Source organism: Pecten maximus, chromosome 17 (genome assembly GCF_902652985.1).
Source record: "Pecten maximus chromosome 17, xPecMax1.1, whole genome shotgun sequence".
In the NCBI taxonomy this organism is placed as follows: Eukaryota; Metazoa; Mollusca; class Bivalvia; order Pectinida; family Pectinidae; genus Pecten; species Pecten maximus.
Window position 1 is genome coordinate 9,755,322 of NC_047031.1, and position 19,858 is coordinate 9,775,179.

The window sequence follows — 19,858 nt, forward strand, 5'->3', positions numbered from 1 at the left end:
CCTACCATTAGGCCGCAATAACCTTACACTTCGGATACATTTGAAGTGCATTTTCTTTTATTGACTTTAAAATTCAAGGAATTAGATCAAAAAGAAACTTGAAACGCGAGAAATGGATCCGTTTGACCACATTTTTGTCATATTTTTTCCTGGTACACAGGCAAAATGTCTTCATGTCAATTTGACCTGAAAAAAATTGACCTGAAATTGACCTGAAATGACCTGAAGATGAGGTCAATTTCACATGAAGAAATGTTCAGGTCAATTTCAGGTCATTTTCTTGACCTGAAATTGACCTGAATTTGACCTGAATTGACATGAAGACATTTTGCCTGTGTATGGTAAATTATGATTGAAAGAATAGTCACGTACGGGGCTGCCCACAAAGTGTATTTAAATGGAACTGTAGTCACCTGGGAAATTTGGGTACGTTCAGCTACATGCGAGTTGCGAAGCAGTAACATCCCAATCAATCGGTTTTAAGATTTTTTACTTTATTATTTTTTTTTCAGGTAGAGGACGAGTATTGTTGAAAATAGGTAAAATTGAGTACCATAATTGGCTCCTAACGGTGATTAATCACAGCTTTTAGGAATGTTTCACGATAATGCATGGTAATGATATACACTGTATATATTTGACGCCAGGTGACAGCCTTGTCGCCATTCACACAAACTCAAATCCCCTGGTTAATAGTTCGATACAGGAGAGAAACGAAGAGAAGGCAGTGACACGGGAAGTTCTCTCTGTTCAATGGTAAATACTTATACACCAAATGTATTGTGTACGTATTACAAACGTATCTTATAAATATAGATCTATATATTTACTTGGTAACGTATTACAAGTGTATCTTATAAATATAGATCTATATATTTACTAGGTAACGTATTACAAATGTATCTTATAAATATAGATCTATACATTTACTTGGTACGTATTACAAACGTATCTTATAAATATAGATCTATACATTTACTAGGTAACGTATTACAAGTGTATCTTATAAATATAGATCTATATATTTACTTGGTACGTATTACAAATGTATCTTTTAAATATAGATCTATATATTTACTAGGTAACGTATTACAAGTGTATCTTATAAATATAGATCTATATATTTACTTGGTAACGTATTACAAGTGTATCTTATAAATATAGATCTATATATTTACTTGGTAACGTATTACAAATGTATCTTATAAATATAGATTTATATATTTACTGGATAACGTATTACAAATGTGTCTTTTAAATATAGATCTATATATTTACTTGGTAACGTATTACAAATGTATCTTATAAATATAGATCTATATATTTACTGGATAACGTATTACAAATGTGTCTTAGAAAATTAAGAAACTCTTTCCTACATCAAAACATTGGAGTGGCTTGAATAACACTATTAGAAACTCTTCCTCGTAATATTCCTTTAAAAAGTATAACATTTTACTGAAAATGTAATGTGTAATCTGCGGACCTAAACAAAAATGTTCTTCACCGTCGCCTGATAAATGTAGCACGCGCACTAGGCCATGACAGTTTTAGAGCTCCCTAATTGAGTCTCCGTTTCTGGTAGGATGAAGAATCTATTGATACCAATCTCTCTGCTTCACCACGTTTTGTTCGTGACAGAGCTTGCAACAAAAATGATCCTTTTATATATGCATCAACAATTCAAGAAGAAATCAACCTGATATATCTAAAATATTTAAGAACCATGTTTCCAGTTCTTTCGTTTTCACATAGTTTATGAGTAGAAGTAATATAAGACATTGAAAGAACCGAGAGAAAGTGAATCTTTATACATAATCGGAAAATCACAAAACGGGAACTTTTTTTAAATTGTCCCTGTTGTCCCCAAGGAATTTTCCAAGAAAAAAAAATCTCGAGTGTAATCAATATCAATTTAACTTTATTCTCTTTCGCAGGACAATGTATTGAGAAGCATATTTAGAATATAATATATATAGTAATTGTCATGCTCATAGTCGGTAGTATACAGTATTGTTATATATATAATATATATAGTAATTGTCATGCTCATAGTCGGTAGTATATAGTATTGTTATATACAATATACGTAGTATTTGCAATGCTCATAGTCGGTAGTGTGTTTTTTAATGGGTGTTTTACCGCGCGTTACAAGGGACCGCGGTGGCCGAGTGGTTAAGGTGTCCCGACACTTTATCACTAGCCCTCCACCTCTGGGTTGCGAGTTCGTAACCTAAGTGGGGCAGTTGCCAGGTACTGACCGTAGGCCGGTGGTTTTTCTCCGGGTACTCCAGCTTTCCTCCACCTCCGAAACCTGGCACGTCCTTAATTGACACTGGCTGTTAATAGGACGTTAAATAAAAACAAACCAAACAAACCGAGCGTTACGGTATAAGAAATCGAAATTTAAGGTTCAATGTCAACTCTAGCATCCACCCTCTCCCTCTCTTACATCTCCAATTAGAGGGTGCAATCCTACTAAAGTAGGAACCTCATTTGATCGACTCTAATTGCTTTCAGAAAATATTATACTCATTAAAATGAGCATCTGCAAATGCAGATTGAAATGTCAGTGCACTGTATCAAACTACGTTCGCTACCGGGCAAGCATACGTGGAGGCCAAGTGGGGCTTAGGGGACCTTCGAGTACACGGTGGTACGTATTCGCACCTGTGTTTGAAAATAAAGAACACATTGTTTGTTGCAAAAAACCTACATCTTTATACCAATTTTATTCAAATTTATTGAATAGGAAACGGTTGTGGAGATATATAAGTATGCCTAGAAAATATGTACAAATCGATTTTCCTATATGTACATATTTTCTAGGCATTCTTATATATCGCTACAACCGTTTCATGTTCAATACATTTGAATAGAAATGTTTTAGAATATTCTAAATATTTACATATTAATTTTTGTTCAAAAAGTTAAAGTAAAGTATTGGGATAAATTAAATTTTATTTCATTCTCTGGTAAGTATGTAGGAGGTATATTAAACATAAATTGTCAAGGTCTTCATTATTTGTTTGAGAACGAGTTGCCCGTCTCTGTGGCATATGATATTATAAAACAAAGATTATTAGAAGTTAATGAACAGGAAATGCTTAGCAGAATTAAAAACTCATCAAAAGGATTTTTGTACCAACACCTTACTGATAATTTTGATATGTACCCTTCACCAACACCAGATTAAAACACCCTATTGATGTACCTCGTACAAACCCTTCACCAACACCAGATTAAAAACACCCTATTGATGTACCTCGTACAAACCCTTCACCAACACCAGATTGAAACACCCTATTGATGTACATAGTACAAACCCTTCACCAACACCAGATATAAAACACCCTTATTGATGTACCTAGTACAAACCCTTCACCGACACCAGATTAAAAACACCCTATTGATGTACCTAGTACAAACCCTTCACCAACACCAGCTTAAAACACCATATTGATGTACCTAGTACAAACCCTTCACCAACACCAGATTTAAAACACCCTATTGATGTACCTAGTACAAACCCTTCACCAACACCAGATTAAAAACACCCTATTGATGTACCTAGTACAAACCCTTCACCAACACCAGATTAAAAACACCCTATTGATGTACCTCGTACAAACCCTTCACCGTCACCAGATTTAAAAACACCCTCTCGATGTACCTCGTAAACCCTTCACCGACACCAGATTAAAAACATTCTATTGATGTACCTAGTACAATTATTCACCGACACTATATTTAAACAAGAAATATCTTTAAAAAAGATAAACGGCATAGTTTTAATGCTGGTGGTTATAATGTAAAACTACTGGTGAAATAAGTTAACGAACTACATTGTAATTAATAAATGCGCAGTTTCAGCACGGATAACAAAATTATATCAGTTTGAATCATTTTTGGTGATAATAAGACTGCAAATGTGTCATTTGAATAGATGCATCCACTTATTCAGCTTGCATTCAATTTAAAAGGGACATCACGGTAAAAACGTTGCAATTTTCACTGAATGTACGCGTTTTGTTCCTTTCCAGTTATGTTTCTGTGCTGTCCCAATGTTCACAGTCAATCCCTATGTCCAGCTTGACCACTCGATTTAGTTGGAAATCCCCCTCTAAATTAAGCGCGGAAATTATTTTTAAATCATTACGTGACTGTTTTGAAATCGTGGCAGCACAAACACACGATAGTTTACAAGGCGATATATATATTCCATCTGGGTTAGTTGGATAACGATATTATACAGTGGTTTAAATGTTAAATATCACGTTCTGTATATATTACGGCACACATATTTATGTGTAAATAAGTGTAAACATTGTTCATATAGTATAGTGACAGTAGCGATGTACTGGTACAGACTGTATAAATATTACCGAGTTTGTGGAACTATTACAGAGTTTGTGGAAATCTTACCGAGTTTGTGGAAATCTTACCGAGTTTGTGTAAATATTACCGAGATTGTCATGACCTACTATCAAACAATCAAGCAGAATACGAGCGCCGTCCGTATTACTGCTGTTTTCATGTTTGAACTGTTACAGTCTTTTGTATTGCTTCCCAAGTTTAATTCTAGGATTGTGTTTGACCCATTTTCCTATTATTCTCTTCATTGCGGAAGCTGTGATCGTTTTCAACCGTCGTCGATTCACATTGGAAGCCATTTTTGTTTCCATGTGTTTTAGTTTGTTGTGCGCATGCGTTTATCGTATATGTCACAAAATGTTTGCATATTCAGATTGTTGATAACCTTTAAATAATTGATAATTGATGTTTTTTATGTACATACATCATCGAATTCGAATGGTTATTGTTCAGAAGGTTATTTTTTTAAAAGATATACCCAATAATATGATAAAAAATACAAAATAAATATTGGTTTACCGTGAGGTCCCTTTAACTTTGTTTCGTTTTTAACTGTATATCTGCATTTTGCATTAACCGCTACATTGACCAATCACATACTTCTTCTTGACCAGTAACGCCACCTGTCGCGTCATATCCGGGGCCAAAACAAAATTAGACGGCTATGCCGAAAAAAAAAACTTTGCTTATACCGACATATTCTCTCTCCGTAGTTTTTTGCAGAATAATTTGTTAGCACATTCTAATTTATGAAAGCATCATTATCAACCAGGTCATTCTACTATTTATCAACTTCAATAGAAAGGCCGAGTTTCTAAAATATCGCTTTGTTTGTTATGAATACTCTTTGGGTAGTGTATTTCCCCAACTACGATGGCTGATTTGTGCCATTTCGTCTTTTCTTAATTCTCGTCCTTTCGTCTTTTCGCGCCGAAAAGATGAAACATCATACGCGAATGGGGGATAATAAATGCACGCAAATTAGCGATTTTAATTCTCGTCTTTTAGACTTTTCGCCCCGAAAAGGCGAAAATTAACAAACCTTTATTTTCTTCTTTTCGTCTCGAAAAGACGAAAATTAGTAAGCTTAATCTTTGTCTTTTCGGGGCGAAAAGACGAAATGGCACAAATAAGCTACCGTACCCTATACCGTTGTAGCAATAGCTTCAAACGGTAAAATCTATTTCATCATTCAGTTTTGTTTTAAGGCGCATTAACGTGTCACCCACACTAGTGTTAGGTATACCGAAACAAAATGTGATATTTACAATTAATGATATAATTCAGTGATGAACAACGACGACATGTTCACATTCAAGCCAACAACTTGCTGTAGAATTATTATGTTTCTATCATGAATTCGGGAGATTTATAGACAAAAGAAATGCAGAAAGCCATTTTTAGTCAAAACTTTTGAGACAAAATATCGCAGGATAAACTGTCTTACAATTACTTGATACATAAAATATTTTGATTTAGTAAAGGTTACACAATTATCTATCAATAGTAAAACGAAATATTCAGACATAAGTGGGTCTACATATTTTGAATTAGTATACTATGACCATATTATTGAAATGCCAATCTCCATGGTTACATGGAAAACTAAGAAAAACTACATTTTTAAAAATATTCTAGGAATATGAAGACAAAAGATTTATTTTTTAATCCAAGATGACCACCTCTGGGATGCGAGTTCGAAACCTACGTGGGGCAGTTGCCTGGTACCGACCGTAGGCCGGGTTTTTTTCTCAGGGTATTCCGTCTTTCCTCCACCTCCAAAACCAGGACGTGACGGGTTTTGGAGGTGGAGGAAAGCCGGAGTACCCGGAGAAAAACCACCGACCTACGTTCAGTACCTTCTAAAGTGTTCCAAACAAATGACCAACATAGGTTCTATACTGTCACCTATTATTTCTATTTCCAGCTCTGTCAAGTATTGTCTAGCTTTCTGTAATAGTCAAGGTAATATAGTATGTAGGATGTGTGCTCACCTTCCCATCGCTTTTGTATCAAGAGCGAATCTGGCATCGACAGAGATCTGGCGAACCATAGTCATTCTAGTAGAATGGTCCTCGGATCCAATTCAAACAGACAGTTACAATTCTAAGCAGAGCCTCTTTAACATCAATGAAACAATTTGATATTAACTGCGGTCGAAAAAAGTCCAGTGCTTCAAAAGACCATGATAGGATTCTACAATTCATTTCGATTTAGTGACTGTCCTTTCAAGGTTTGCTTGCATATGTCTGAATGTTGATGCTGACCATATGGCATTTTGACCTGATGCATCCAACATTGGTGGCAGGCCATCTCTGAAGTTAAGAGGGGCTGCGGTGGCCGAGTGGTTAAGGTGTACTTTATCACTAGCCCTCCACCTCTGGGTTGCGAGTTCGTAACCTACGTGGGGCAGTTGCCAGGTACTGACCGTAGGCCGGTGGTTTTTCTCCGGGTACTCCGGCTTTCCTCCATCTCCAAAACCTGGCAAGTCCTTAAATGACCCTGGCTGTTAATAGGACATTAAACAAAAACAAACAAACCAAGCCAAACAAACTGAAGCCAAGGTCAACGACTACATTGCCATCTGGTTCCAGCCGCGTCACGATGCCTTTTTTCATTGACACATCATTTTCGCTTCCAGAGAATGGTCCTACTGTGTCCTAGTAAGGAGACCAATAATTCTCACAACCGGTATCGTGAAATAGGGGTTGTCATTATATAGGATGTTTAGCTCGGACGTTAAATACAGATAGTAACAAACTATATACTGCACACCAGTTAATGAATCACTTTCGTTCATGCCCATAATGAATGTCTTAAAGGTAAATGATGTCCTTGCTACATGTAGGTTGGTGAATTAGTGGAATTCAAATAATGAAATTGAAAAAAAAAATGAAATTCTAAATGTTGATTCTGACCAGGCTTCAGATATAAGCCATACTAGCATTGAGACCTGATGTCTCCAACAATGGCAGGACATATCTGAAGCCACGGTCAACGACTACGTTGTCATATGGTTCCAGCCGCGTCAGTTTTCCTTAAGTTTCGTTCAGGCCATTAATAAATGTACAAAGAAGCAGTGCGAAGCGATGTGTCGAACTATTTCTTAATTATATGACCAGCGCACGTCAACATGCCACGCGTTCTTTGTATACCAACATTTGGTTAAGTAACTTCCTAAGATTTTAAGGTAGATTCATGCTGATGTCTTTTGCCGTTTTAAGATAAATGTTTTTCTGATGCTGAATGAGTATCATCTAAACCAGACTCAGAATAGAAGTTATATGACAGGGTTACAAATCATTTAATATTAGCTCTGTATACAATATTTCTTGGTTCTCTCAGTGTTAGTTCAACCAAGTGTTATTCCATACCATTAGTTGGCTTGAGTTACTCGATGTTCCACTTGCTCACCGGAGTAAAGGTATATTTTGATGTTGACAATGCAGCATAGCACACACGAGTATTTTACTTATCAACGTGTTTGGTGTTCCACACACGTTATAAAATAAAACATCACCCTTATTTTCGCCACTACAACCTACGTTTTATTTTATAAAGATATTTAAATACAACATGTTTCAATTCCTATGTGTATGACACAGAGATATCTTCGTACCGATTTAAAGCAACAAAATAAACATACAATCGAAACTCAATGAATTCTACCTCCGCCATTGTTGAAGACCGTAACATTATACAGTGATTTAATCCCTTTTGCTACGAAGCATGGTTTTGGCTTATGATTTATTTTTGTTTAACGTCCTATTAACAGCCAGGGTCATTTAAGGACGTGCCTGGTTTTGAAGGTGGAGGAAAGCCAGAGTACCCGGAGAAAACCGCCGGCCTAGAGTCAATACCAGGCAACTGCCTCATGTGAGTTTCGAACTCGCAACCCAGAGGTGGCGAGCTAGTGATAAAGTGTCGGGACACCTTAACCACTCGGCCACCGCGGTCCCTACGAAGCATGGTGTGATATGCTTGATTGAATGAAGATAAAACTGAATTTCCGTGTTAAAAATGATATGATCTGTGACCTACCAGAGAAAGTAAGGATTGACAAAAGATACATTAGCACATTTCAAGACAATTTGATAGATACACTCAAATACACTTGATACAGTAAAAACTGAATTAAACTGCACCATAAAGCTGTTTCGTCTCGCCAGTGATGCGAAAGGCCTAACTTTAAAATGGTCGAATGACATATCACTGTCTGGATAGAGGTACAATCGCCCCATAATACAATTAATTTGATCATTTTCACTATTATATTTCAAAACGAACGTCATAATCTTAACCGTGCCACCATTCACATGAATTAAAACTTGGCATGTAGGTTAATAAGTAATAAATTGAAATTGTGTGTGTGTGGCATCAATATTTGCAATTACTTGATTGGTGGTTTGATGACTAAAGATAATGGGAGAGTTGTGCACAAGATGCTCATATGAAAAACCTGTCAAATAGACATACTGCCCTACCTTAATTCCTAGTTGAATTATCGACAAGGTGATGAATATATGACAGTGTTGTTTGGAGAGGGTTAACTACTCGACAGGAAAACAAAAACCGTCAAACCAGCTGACATCAGCATTGTGATCAATACAGCACCAGACCAGCCTAGTTCAATCACGTATCACTTTTTAACGAAACAATAGATTGTAGAAGTCAAGAGAGAACTATGTTATTGTTTTCTTACTTATACCTGATAAGACGGATTTGTAGCTCGAGTGTTTACTTAAGGACGTTCCAAACACCGATCCGAATGTTTCGTAAATTCGGAACTCCTCGGACAAAGGAGTTACCGTTCCTGATCACAAAAACGCATTGGTGACCGTGATTGAAAATTTGACAGCTCGCCTCGAGAGCAGACGAACCACTAGGCCAAGACAAAGCGATGAAAACACAATTTACATTTGTAAAAGGTTCGATATTTTAAAAATTATATAAGAAAGGAGTATAACCGTCTGCAGCTGACATATATAAGTCCACTCGTCCGTTACTGTCAATAAAGAAGAAGTGGAATGTGGGACTGAGTCGGAACTGGAAGTAAAACTTGCAGTTGAAGTTTGGTCGACGGGTAGGCCCTACGAGTTTGGTGATTATGTAAACTTCCTTTAGGGTCATTTTACCTAGGATGCACTTTCCGAATGCAGACTTGGTAGTATTCTGCAAACAAAATGCACACACTGGAAGAGGACGAACAACGCACGGAGATTTTGACATAAATTCAGAAGCTGCAATTGGTAAGTTTTTAACACTTCAACATTGTAAAAGCTACAACACCCACTGCACGGTTTTCGTCAGCTGAAAGGCCACATGCAGGCCGTAATAGCGGACGTGATACCTGTTAAATACCTGCATTGTTTATTCGACAAGATTTCGTCTGTGTTTGTGTACTTGTAGTAAGTCCCATCGGGGTGTAGCCCGAGTTTTTCCTACACCCGACATGGTGACAGGGCCAGAGAATTACAAGTGTCATACATTGCATCCATTCCTTCCTAAATGTGCGTTTTCTGAGACTAAAAATTTAGTAAACATTTCATTGAGAACATAATATGTAAATACCTAATTGAGTTAAATAAGAAGACTCTATATACTGGAGATAAATGCCTTAACTGAAACAAATTTGAGATTTTATCAAGACAGACCGTTGTTTTGTAGAAATTGAATTGCATTCTAATCTATTTTTCTATATTTTTTGCATTCATATCCTAACCTTACTCTAAAGGTTAAAATAACAACTTTTTGGGGGTAGGGGTAGGTTAAGGCACAATATCAGAAAAACTGAACGGTCAAATTTTGAAATAAAAAAATATGTTTAATGACACATATAATGGTTGACTAGGACAAAATTTGAAGAAAATCAAACGATAGATTTTTTCACAATTAATTTCCCAAGTTAACATCCAAATCGAAATTGAAGCCCATTTTTGACCATTTCTAACATCGTTATCGTAAAAATAATGGAGAAAAGAGCTTTTATGAACTAAACTAAGTCCTAACTATCTTAGGGGCAATGCCATCTCTCATTAAAAAGAAAAAAATATAGTGATACACAATAACACATTCTGAATCAGAGACAATTTCTTTTAATATACAACTTATCAATTTGATCTTATTCTATGTCAAGGATGGTTGGTTTGAGACACCGTATCTCCATAACTGGTTATCAAAACTTAAAACAAAATCGCTTTTTAACAGTGTGTATATACTTATTTTAGTTGACAAAAGTTAAAGAAAATTAAACGATAGGAAAATTTTGGGTCAAACTGTGTGGAACCACCTTAAATATTCTACCGCAATGTTGAGGGTTGCGTAATTCAGTGAGATTAAATTCTCATTACATATGATGAATTTTTCTCTTGCGTTCAACATCAGAATATTTTAACATTTGGCAGTTTTGGGAACATATTGAACAGTTTTGCTTAAATATTCTATTGTTTGGGGGTAATGGTTTATAAGTGACAATTTTCGACAAATGATTTTCGAAAGGAACATGCTATCAATACACAGAGTTATGGCCCTTTGTTTCGTTGATAATAGTAGTGATACTGATTCTAAGGAGAAAAGTGTTGAATAATGGGTTTTATTACCACAAATCGTTAAATGATGTTTCTATTTAAAGAACGTGGCATTACACAACACATGCACAAACACGTGTAGATGAGCTAGCACCTGGGTACCCATGTGTGTATCTCGTAAACAATATCTATGACGTAATCAGATAGCAATGTGTATGCCTGTGTTGGTATGACCTACTTCTGCGAGTGACTTGGCGTAGACCAGGAACTTAAAATAAAGTCTGTATTTCCGCCATAAGATAATACAGTATTTCGTTACTCGTCGTATGTAGTTTAAAGAGTACACGAGAAGTTTAGGCACATGTGTATTAGTAGGTAAATAAATTAACGTAATATAATAGATCAATTCATCGCCTTTCGTTCTTTGCATATATTTTACAACGTCGACCATTATTAAGTTTTTAGTATACCAAATATATCATTAATCAGAAATGATAATTTCATTGCTATTTTTACCATCGAGTTAGAAAACAACACAACAATAATGATTTTTTTTTCAAGACAAACATGTGGTAGAAAAATGCAGAATGAAGAAAGGCATTAGATAGGTTGGAAAATGTGATTTAACGGATACCGAATATATATGTACAATGTAACTCATGATATTTTTAGATCAGTCTACTATTACATAGGATATTAGGATAGTAGGGGAACTATTCTGTGATTCATGTCAAAATGAAAAGTATCGACACCGTCTGCAGCATCATTTGGAATCCTAATTTTCAAGCAGGTTTGATATATTTGGTTTGTTAAATAACACAGCATACTTTGATTTTAGGATCAATGATCAGTTTTCATTTGAAGGATTGTACATAAAAACTGGAAATGGTGGGTTGCAGCTTTTTATAGTAACAGTATGCCTCAATTTAACGGATAAAGCTGCATCAGATACAGTCATTGTTGTGTCCTCATCGGATGTTAAAGTATATACCAAGAATGAAGTGACAAGTAGTGTAGGAGATACTATTCCAGACAAACCTTTCATTTGATGTCGAAAAAAGGTTGTAGTGGCTTACTTTTGATATAGGACACATCGCCTCACCTAGGTAACACATACCTCAAGTATGGAGATCCCATGACAAGTAGACGGAAGGACACAACGCAGAGTTATAGCCTACATCTTTTCGAAATCAGATTTCTAATTAGAGATTGACGTCTAAACCCATTATTAATTAACATTGATTCATTATCAAAAGTCAACACACAAAGTCTAGACTTAGTGATTACAAGACGAACATAAATTAACTGATGGTGAATATGACTCAAATGGAAACGAGACAATGAATTTATCTGGCTTTCTATGTCGACTCAGTGGCGAATTACCTGTGTTACTGTACACACCATGACAAATAAATATACTTTTTTAACACTTAGATATGTAGGACCAAAGATCACTAGAAAAGGAAAAAAAGGAGCATTGAATTCACAAATTCTTGACTAAGCAGGACTTATTTTTACCCAGATTTCCCCCTAGTTTGTTGTAAAATAATGTGTCTGCATGTTTAGCGAATATCCTTTGCTTTGCATGGCTTTAATATAGTTTATGTCTATTTAATTTTTGCCAGGCCTCTCCAGGTGTGGAATGGGATGGTTCAGTATGGCCCGTCTCCCCTTCTCCATGATCCTTTGTGAAAACCAGTTTTAATAGTTCAATTTTTTCTCGTCGTGCATCCTATAATGTGTTTATTTTCCTAGTAGTTTTAATGTTGCAAGTACTATAAGATAACTTTATCATGATTTTATCAATATTTTACCGTAGTTTGTTGTAAAATAGCGTTTTTGCATATTTAATGATTTGTATGGTTTTAATTTATGTTTATATGATGTTTTCTACTGTACTGTACGAGATAATCGAGTTGTTCAAAATGTTTTACCCAAACTTGCTGAGTGACCCCATCCATTGGGTCAAGTTGTTCCAATCAATGGCAGAGTTGATATGACCAACATGCAGACTCACCCTTTTTTGAAGCAAACCAGTAGTTTTATAATATACTTATTCTTTTTATATTCCTAAGTCCTGATAAATTGTCATTTTTCACACTTTTTTCTTGATACATTGAACAAACTCATAACTTGACCTTGTTTTCGCATGCCTTTATCTTGTGTTTCTAATCAATGCACCTACTGTGATATATGTGGTATCGTTTGTTGAAACAGAATCGTGTACTCTCGCAGAGCAGTATCCAGAGGGCTTGTTGGTTAGGGGCTCTCCCGAACACCTGCCTTCTGGACTGTTTTTTATGTTTAGTAAGTTGTTTTAGTGCCAAATTCGTACGGCTTGATTATTTAGCCCCTTTATCCGAATCCTTCCAACGTGTCTGTAGCCAAAACTTGTTACAATGTTTTACCATTTACGTGAATGTCTGTTAGCCACTGGGAGCTTATGTTAACTTTTTCAATTTGATCAAATCAATAAAGCTGGTCTTGGTATATTAAGTCTTAGATGAATGAATTTTGTTTGAAATACATAGGGCATCTTTACACATGGCAAGAAGGAATACAAGCTTTCCACTGCAAATAATTTATTCACATCTCAAATAGTTTACAGTTAGAACTAATAAGACGAATCCAACCGAGTATTAATAACGAAATCGGCTCTCTCGCCGCCGGCGTTCAATGGCGGACACTGGACATCAGTGAAACTCAAGCAAACCTGCAACAGAGCAAAACATTAAACTATATACATGTATGGTAACGTGACCATAACATTGTAATGTGAATCTCTACTAAGAAAGTACATGCAGAAAATGAAACTACATCACAATTTTTTTTCAGAGATCGCTAGTGTTGCTAGGGACCAAAGATGTGGAAATACAGAAGTCGGGAAACCAGATTGGGCCAAAACAGAGGTAAGTGTATAGAAGTACATTATCTCCATCATCAATTTCATAAAAACATGATCTAAATGTGCAATCATTGACCTTTTTAAAGCGATAAAAAAGCAAAAATCAATAGAATTCTTTGTTAATGCAGAGTGTCTTTGCCCATACCCTGGAATGTTTGGATTAGTTGTATGGGGAAGGGTGTAAAAAGAATAATAGAAATTGTGCCATTTCTAGCTGCTACGGTTTTTACGTTTTATCCAAATGGTGACGGTTGTCTACTCTCTGAACAGAGGAAATCAAAACATTAGCTAAGCGGGTAATATAGACTAGTGGTGTAATGGAGAAAAGAGGGGGACAACAGAACAGTCTAAAACAATACCTAGACGTATAATATAGAGAGTTGTAATGGAGGAAAGAAAGAACAACAGAACAGCCTAAAACAATATCTAGACGGGTAATATAGAGTGTTGTAATGGAGGAAAGAAAGAACAACAGAACAGCCTAAACAATACCTAGACGGGTAATATAGAGTTGTAATGGAGGAAAGAAAGAACAAAAGAACAGCCTAAAACAATATCTAAACGGGTAATATAGAGTAATGGAGGAAAGAAAGAACAACAGAACAGTCTAAAACAATACCTAGACGGTTAATATAGAGTGTTGTAATGGAGGAAAGAAAGAACAACAGAACAGAGGCTAAAACAATACCTAGACGGGTAATATAGAGTGTTGTAATGGAGGAAGAGAGGACAACAGAACAGAGGGTAAAACAATACCTAGACGGGTAATATAGAGTTGTAATGGAGGAAAGAAAGAACAACAGAACAGCCTAAAACAATACCTAGACGGGTAATATAGAGTGTTGTAATGGAGGAAAGAAAGAACAACAGAACAGTCTAAAACAATACCTAGACGGGTAATATAGAGTAATGGAGGAAAGAAAGAACAACAGAACAGCCTAAAACAATATCTAAACGGGTAATATAGAGAGTTGTAATGGAGGAAGAGAGGACAACAGAACAGCCTAAAACAATATCTAAACGGGTAATATAGAGTGTTGTAATGGAGGAAAGAAAGAACAACAGAACAGTCTAAAACAATATCTAAACGGGTAATATAGAGTGTTGTAATGGAGGAAAGAAAGAACAAAAGAACAGCCTAAAACAATATCTAAACGTGTAATATAGAGTGTGGTAATGGAGGAAGAGAGGACAACAGAACAGCCTAAAACAATATCTAGACGGGTAATATAGAGTGTTGTAATGGAGGAAAGAAAGAACAACAGAACAGTCTAAAACAATATCTAAACGGGTAATATAGATAGTTGTAATGGAGAAAAGTGAAGACAACAGAACAGCCTAAAACAATATCTAGACGGGTAATATAGAGTGTTGTAATGGAGGAAAGAAAGAACAACAGAACAGTCTAAAACAATATCTAAACGGGTAATATAGATAGTTGTAATGGAGAAAAGTGAAGACAACAGAACAGAGGGTGAGACAATACCTAGACGGGTAATAGAAAAAATGAGACTAGATTAGTGGGAACAGCACTGCTTGGACAAGGAAGTGTTGTAATTGAGGATAGCAGGTTTTCTGACTATCAGCAGACACTCGTCCTTACCTCTGACATCTACTCTGCTGGATCCTCGATGGACGCGCCTATCCGTATACATTGATCCCTCATAGCCATAACGGGCCACATCAGTCCAGTCATGGCAAAGACTATGTAACCTAACGTAAATGAAACCTTGTTAAGCTTCTCTTTACCAGCTATGAACATCATCGACTGAAAAATTAACATAAAAGACGTAAACAAAAACTTGATTGCACTCATAACCGGTGAATTATATTTGTTATAAGAACTGACAGTTGGCATATGTGGGGAACCTATTATCTAAGATGTACTTTATTTCACATTCCCCCACATTGAGGGGTGGCATATCTCAGTGTTTCCCGTTTATGTCGGGTACACCTATAAACAACCGTGACCTGGACACTGGCCTCGATATGCCTGCAAACATCTTATCTAAAACACAACACTACAGTCTATTTATAAATGCACACAAGCACATGTTAATGATATGCACATTTACCGTGTATACCTGGCAGGTACAGTGTAATGCAGTCTGTAATGCAGGTTTAAACTAGCACTTATAATATGTGTGGTGACCGGTATTTCACGTGGAAGAACAAAGGGTCAGTGACGTTCAAAATATTGAAATATTAACTTAGGAAAAAATTAAGATCATATCCTAAATAATTAGATAAATTTATCATTAAATCGCAATAGACAGGTAACAGTAAAGCATTCCCTATTCGATCTGGTCATACAAGATTGTGCAGTCCATGTTGTATTCAACACATTTCGTATTCAATTTGACATGAGAGTGACATGACCTCGAGAGCTCTAGATGAATGAATATTCTTAATTCAAATGTGATAGTTTCACTTTCTACAATGACATTCTAAAAATAGCTACATGCTGATTAAAGCCCGTAGATAAAATGACGTCTTCATTCCGTAAAAGTAGACAAATTAACAGTGAGTAATGAACCTCGATACCGCCACCAAGACACTTAAAATAGACCTCTATATACATTGGTGTGAACACAGAAAAAACATGGCGTACGTGCCACTCCAAAATCAGAAGGTCATCTCTAGTCAGAGAGAACTAGTGCACGATTCGCTTTATTCTCCACAATATAAATGATGTATATATAACTTACATCGTTAGGTATTCCGGGTGGAGTGTCACGCAGGACTCTCCCTGTCGTGAACGTCCGGCGAGGGACCACTGTTTTGTAGACATTCGACCATAACCTTGTCATTGCCGCCATGTTAGCAAGAATTTCCACATGTCCGACAAACAACTCGCATGTACGCCGAATCGCTATATCCTCTATCGACTGTATTAACCTGGGTTTGTTGCATGTCGGGTAAGAACCGTATATATATATATAATCCAAAGTAAATAATATCCTTGTGATGGATATACATAGTAATAATAATAAAAAACACAAACCAGAAAATCACAAGCGCTTTCACATGCTTTGAGAGCAACCTCTTCAGGTGTAAAGCATGTGAAAGCGCTTGTGATTTTCTGGTTTGTGTTTTTTTTATTATTACTATATACATTTGTATATATCTTATTAAGTTTCCAAGCAAAACAATACGTGAAAAAAAAAACCAATGAATGATCTTTTTGAGGAAATAAAGAAAAAAAAGTTTTTGTGATGTATTTGCAAAGCGCTTTTAGTTCTAGTACCTGGAAACAAAACCATGTATAAAAATTGCTATGCAATTAATTGCTAGGAGTTTATTTGCATTTAGCAAAGCATTTCTTGTGGGGTAGTTTTTACTAGTTTCTTTATTTTGTATTGAAAGTGACAGAGACATGAGATACAACGAATAGAAACCCAACAAATGCAATCCCACATGAACAACAGATAAACACACAATAGCTGAAACTGTTTGAGAGATTATGATTAATTATGAATTTCTAAGCGATTTTTTCTTGTCTCTTAACATGTTATGAGTTTACAACAGCTTCGATGTGAGTAATTAGTACAGTGCTAAGCCACCATGAAAATATGCTCCAACGTTAAGTGCAATTGTTTAAAGAATACTTTAATTCATTGAGCCATGTGCCTTAAGCGCTGAAAAAACAACAATTCATTAACTGCCGCTAAACGCTTAATAAAGCAATAATTTACACTAAATGTTGCAACAATCAAAACTAAGAATTCACGAGCCCGGTTTAACACATTGTTACGTAATACGTGTGTTTCCAGCTGTGACGGTCAGTCTCGTTACATATGTTTACATATATAACATAGCACAGTGTTTACATACAGTGAGCTGCACACATGTGCACAATCTCATCTTTTGGGACAGGCAAATATAGTCGATCCCTTGCGGATATTTAGTAACCGTAGACCATGCACAATCTCACCAAGTCCAGTAACGCGGCCGAAACACCACGAACGTCCAGAAATTTATATGGCTTGCAATCGTCTTAAATGTGTAAGATTTCAGTGCAAGTTACGGATACTAAATTCGGACTATTCAAATCTACACAGAAGTATAGAATACTCAACAAACAGGTATGTTATATATTTTGCATACTAGCGTAGTTAACCAACAGAACGACCTTTGTTAACAGACTTCCGTTTTTGGCTCGCGGCCATGGGGTGTGTGACATTCCTTTTTTTATCAGCGTCAATGACAATCGGCAGGCACCATAAAACAAGTAAAAATCGTCTGTCGCAAACATGTGCTTTAGAAGACTTTAGAGATACACAAATAACTGCTCCAACTAACTATATCTAATATAAGAAAATAATTCCTTACTTCGTTCTCTTGTGAATCTAAGCACGTTTTGATGACGTCACTGAGAAATATTCCGGTTTGAAGTTGCTATTCCTGTTGTAAGGATTTTATAAACCACTTTTTCATTTTGTTATATGACACTATAAACTTTACAACAATTGCAAGAGAGCTTGTTTACATACGTAGCAATCTTTGTGGAAGCAGGGCGTAAGAATTGTTCCTGGTGCCTTCCATTGCATAATAAGACGTGACTAAATTCGGGATCTTATCTTTTCTATCTACCAACTGAAAATTACCTTTTAAACAGTTCTTCCTACTGTCTCCCTTGACTCTGCCTCACTTTTGACTTTAGCTGAGCGTTTACCCCTGTGAGGAAGGCTTTGGGTACCTGGCCGAGACATATGCAGAGTATACAAAAATGGTAGCTGCTACTCCTGCTTTGCTCTAAGCACTTTTGGGAGTGGGACGATTGGCTCGTCAGTTGTCAGAACGGGATGTCCTCTTGAGTGTCTTCAGAAGTATGCTTCAGTGAGGTAGCACTATGTCGGCATCAGTTCCGTGCTACCTTTAGGTAGGGAAACAGGAGAGGTCGTCCTTAACCGACCTTACCTTTAGGAAGGCAAACAGAAGAGGCCGTCCTTAACTGACCTTACCTTTAGGTAGGCAAACAGAAGAGGCCGTCCTTAACTGACCTTACCTTTAGGAAGGCAAACAGAAGAGGCCGTCCTTAACTGACCTTACCTTTAGGTAGGCAAACAGAAGAGGCCGTCCTTAACTGACCTTACCTTTAGGTAGGCAAACAGAAGAGGCCGTCCTTAACTGACCTTACCTTTAGGTAGGCAAACAGAAGAGGTCGTCCTTAACCGACCTTACCTTTAGGTAGGCAAACAGAAGAGGCTGTCCTTAACCGACCTTACCTTTAGGTAGGCAAACAGAAGAGGCCGTCCTTAACTGACCTTACCTTTAGGTAGGCAAACAGAAGAGGCCGTCCTTAACTGACCTTACCTTTAGGTAGGCAAACAGAAGAGGTCGTCCTTAACCGACCTTACCTTTAGGTAGGCAAACAGAAGAGGCCGTCCTTAACCGACCTTACCTTTAGGTAGGCAAACAGAAGAGGCCGTCCTTAACTGACCTTACCTTTAGGTAGGCAAACAGAAGAGGCCGTCCTTAACTGACCTTATCTTTAGGTAGGCAAACAGAAGAGGCCGTCCTAAACTGACCTTACCTTTAGGGAGGCAAACAGAAGAGGCCGTACTTAACTGACCTTAACTTTAGGTAGGCAAACAGAAGAGGCCGTCCATAACTGACCTTATCTTTAGGTAGGCAAACAGAAGAGGCGTCCTAAACTGACCTTACCTTTAGGGAGGCAAACAGAAGAGGTCGTCCTTAACTGACCTTATCTTTAGGTAGGACGATTAACAATTCAAAACCAAACCCTAATGGAAGGGTGCAGACAGTCGTATTGTGGGAGGAAAACGAAATATCCGCAAAATCACCAACGTGGTTGAACAGTTAATCCCATTAACTTGCCATGTCGGATCGGGGATTTGATATAAGGAGCCGCGGTTGTCTAGCAAAAAAGAAAGTGCGTTACCAAGGCGCTAGCGGAGCACATTTGGGTACATGCATGCAAAATGTTTCTCTAAGGACTTTCCTCGTTTAGCTGTAGAGAATTTAGCCTTATACAGGAATTTAGATGGGTAACGTCCTCAACATTTTTATGAGAACAGAAACCCAGGAT

General features: G+C 36.8%; 1 long non-coding RNA gene across 1 annotated transcript; it reads right to left on the bottom strand.

Moving 5' to 3' along the window:
- Positions 1-13,466: 13,466 nt before the first annotated feature.
- On the bottom strand, positions 13,467-16,701 carry LOC117315907. Its single transcript, XR_004529782.1, has 3 exons — positions 16,515-16,701; positions 15,410-15,574; positions 13,467-13,614 (listed from the first exon to the last, which is right to left on the bottom strand). It is a non-coding gene; the product is annotated as an uncharacterized LOC117315907 (long non-coding RNA).
- Between the last annotated feature and the right edge of the window lie 3,157 nt (positions 16,702-19,858).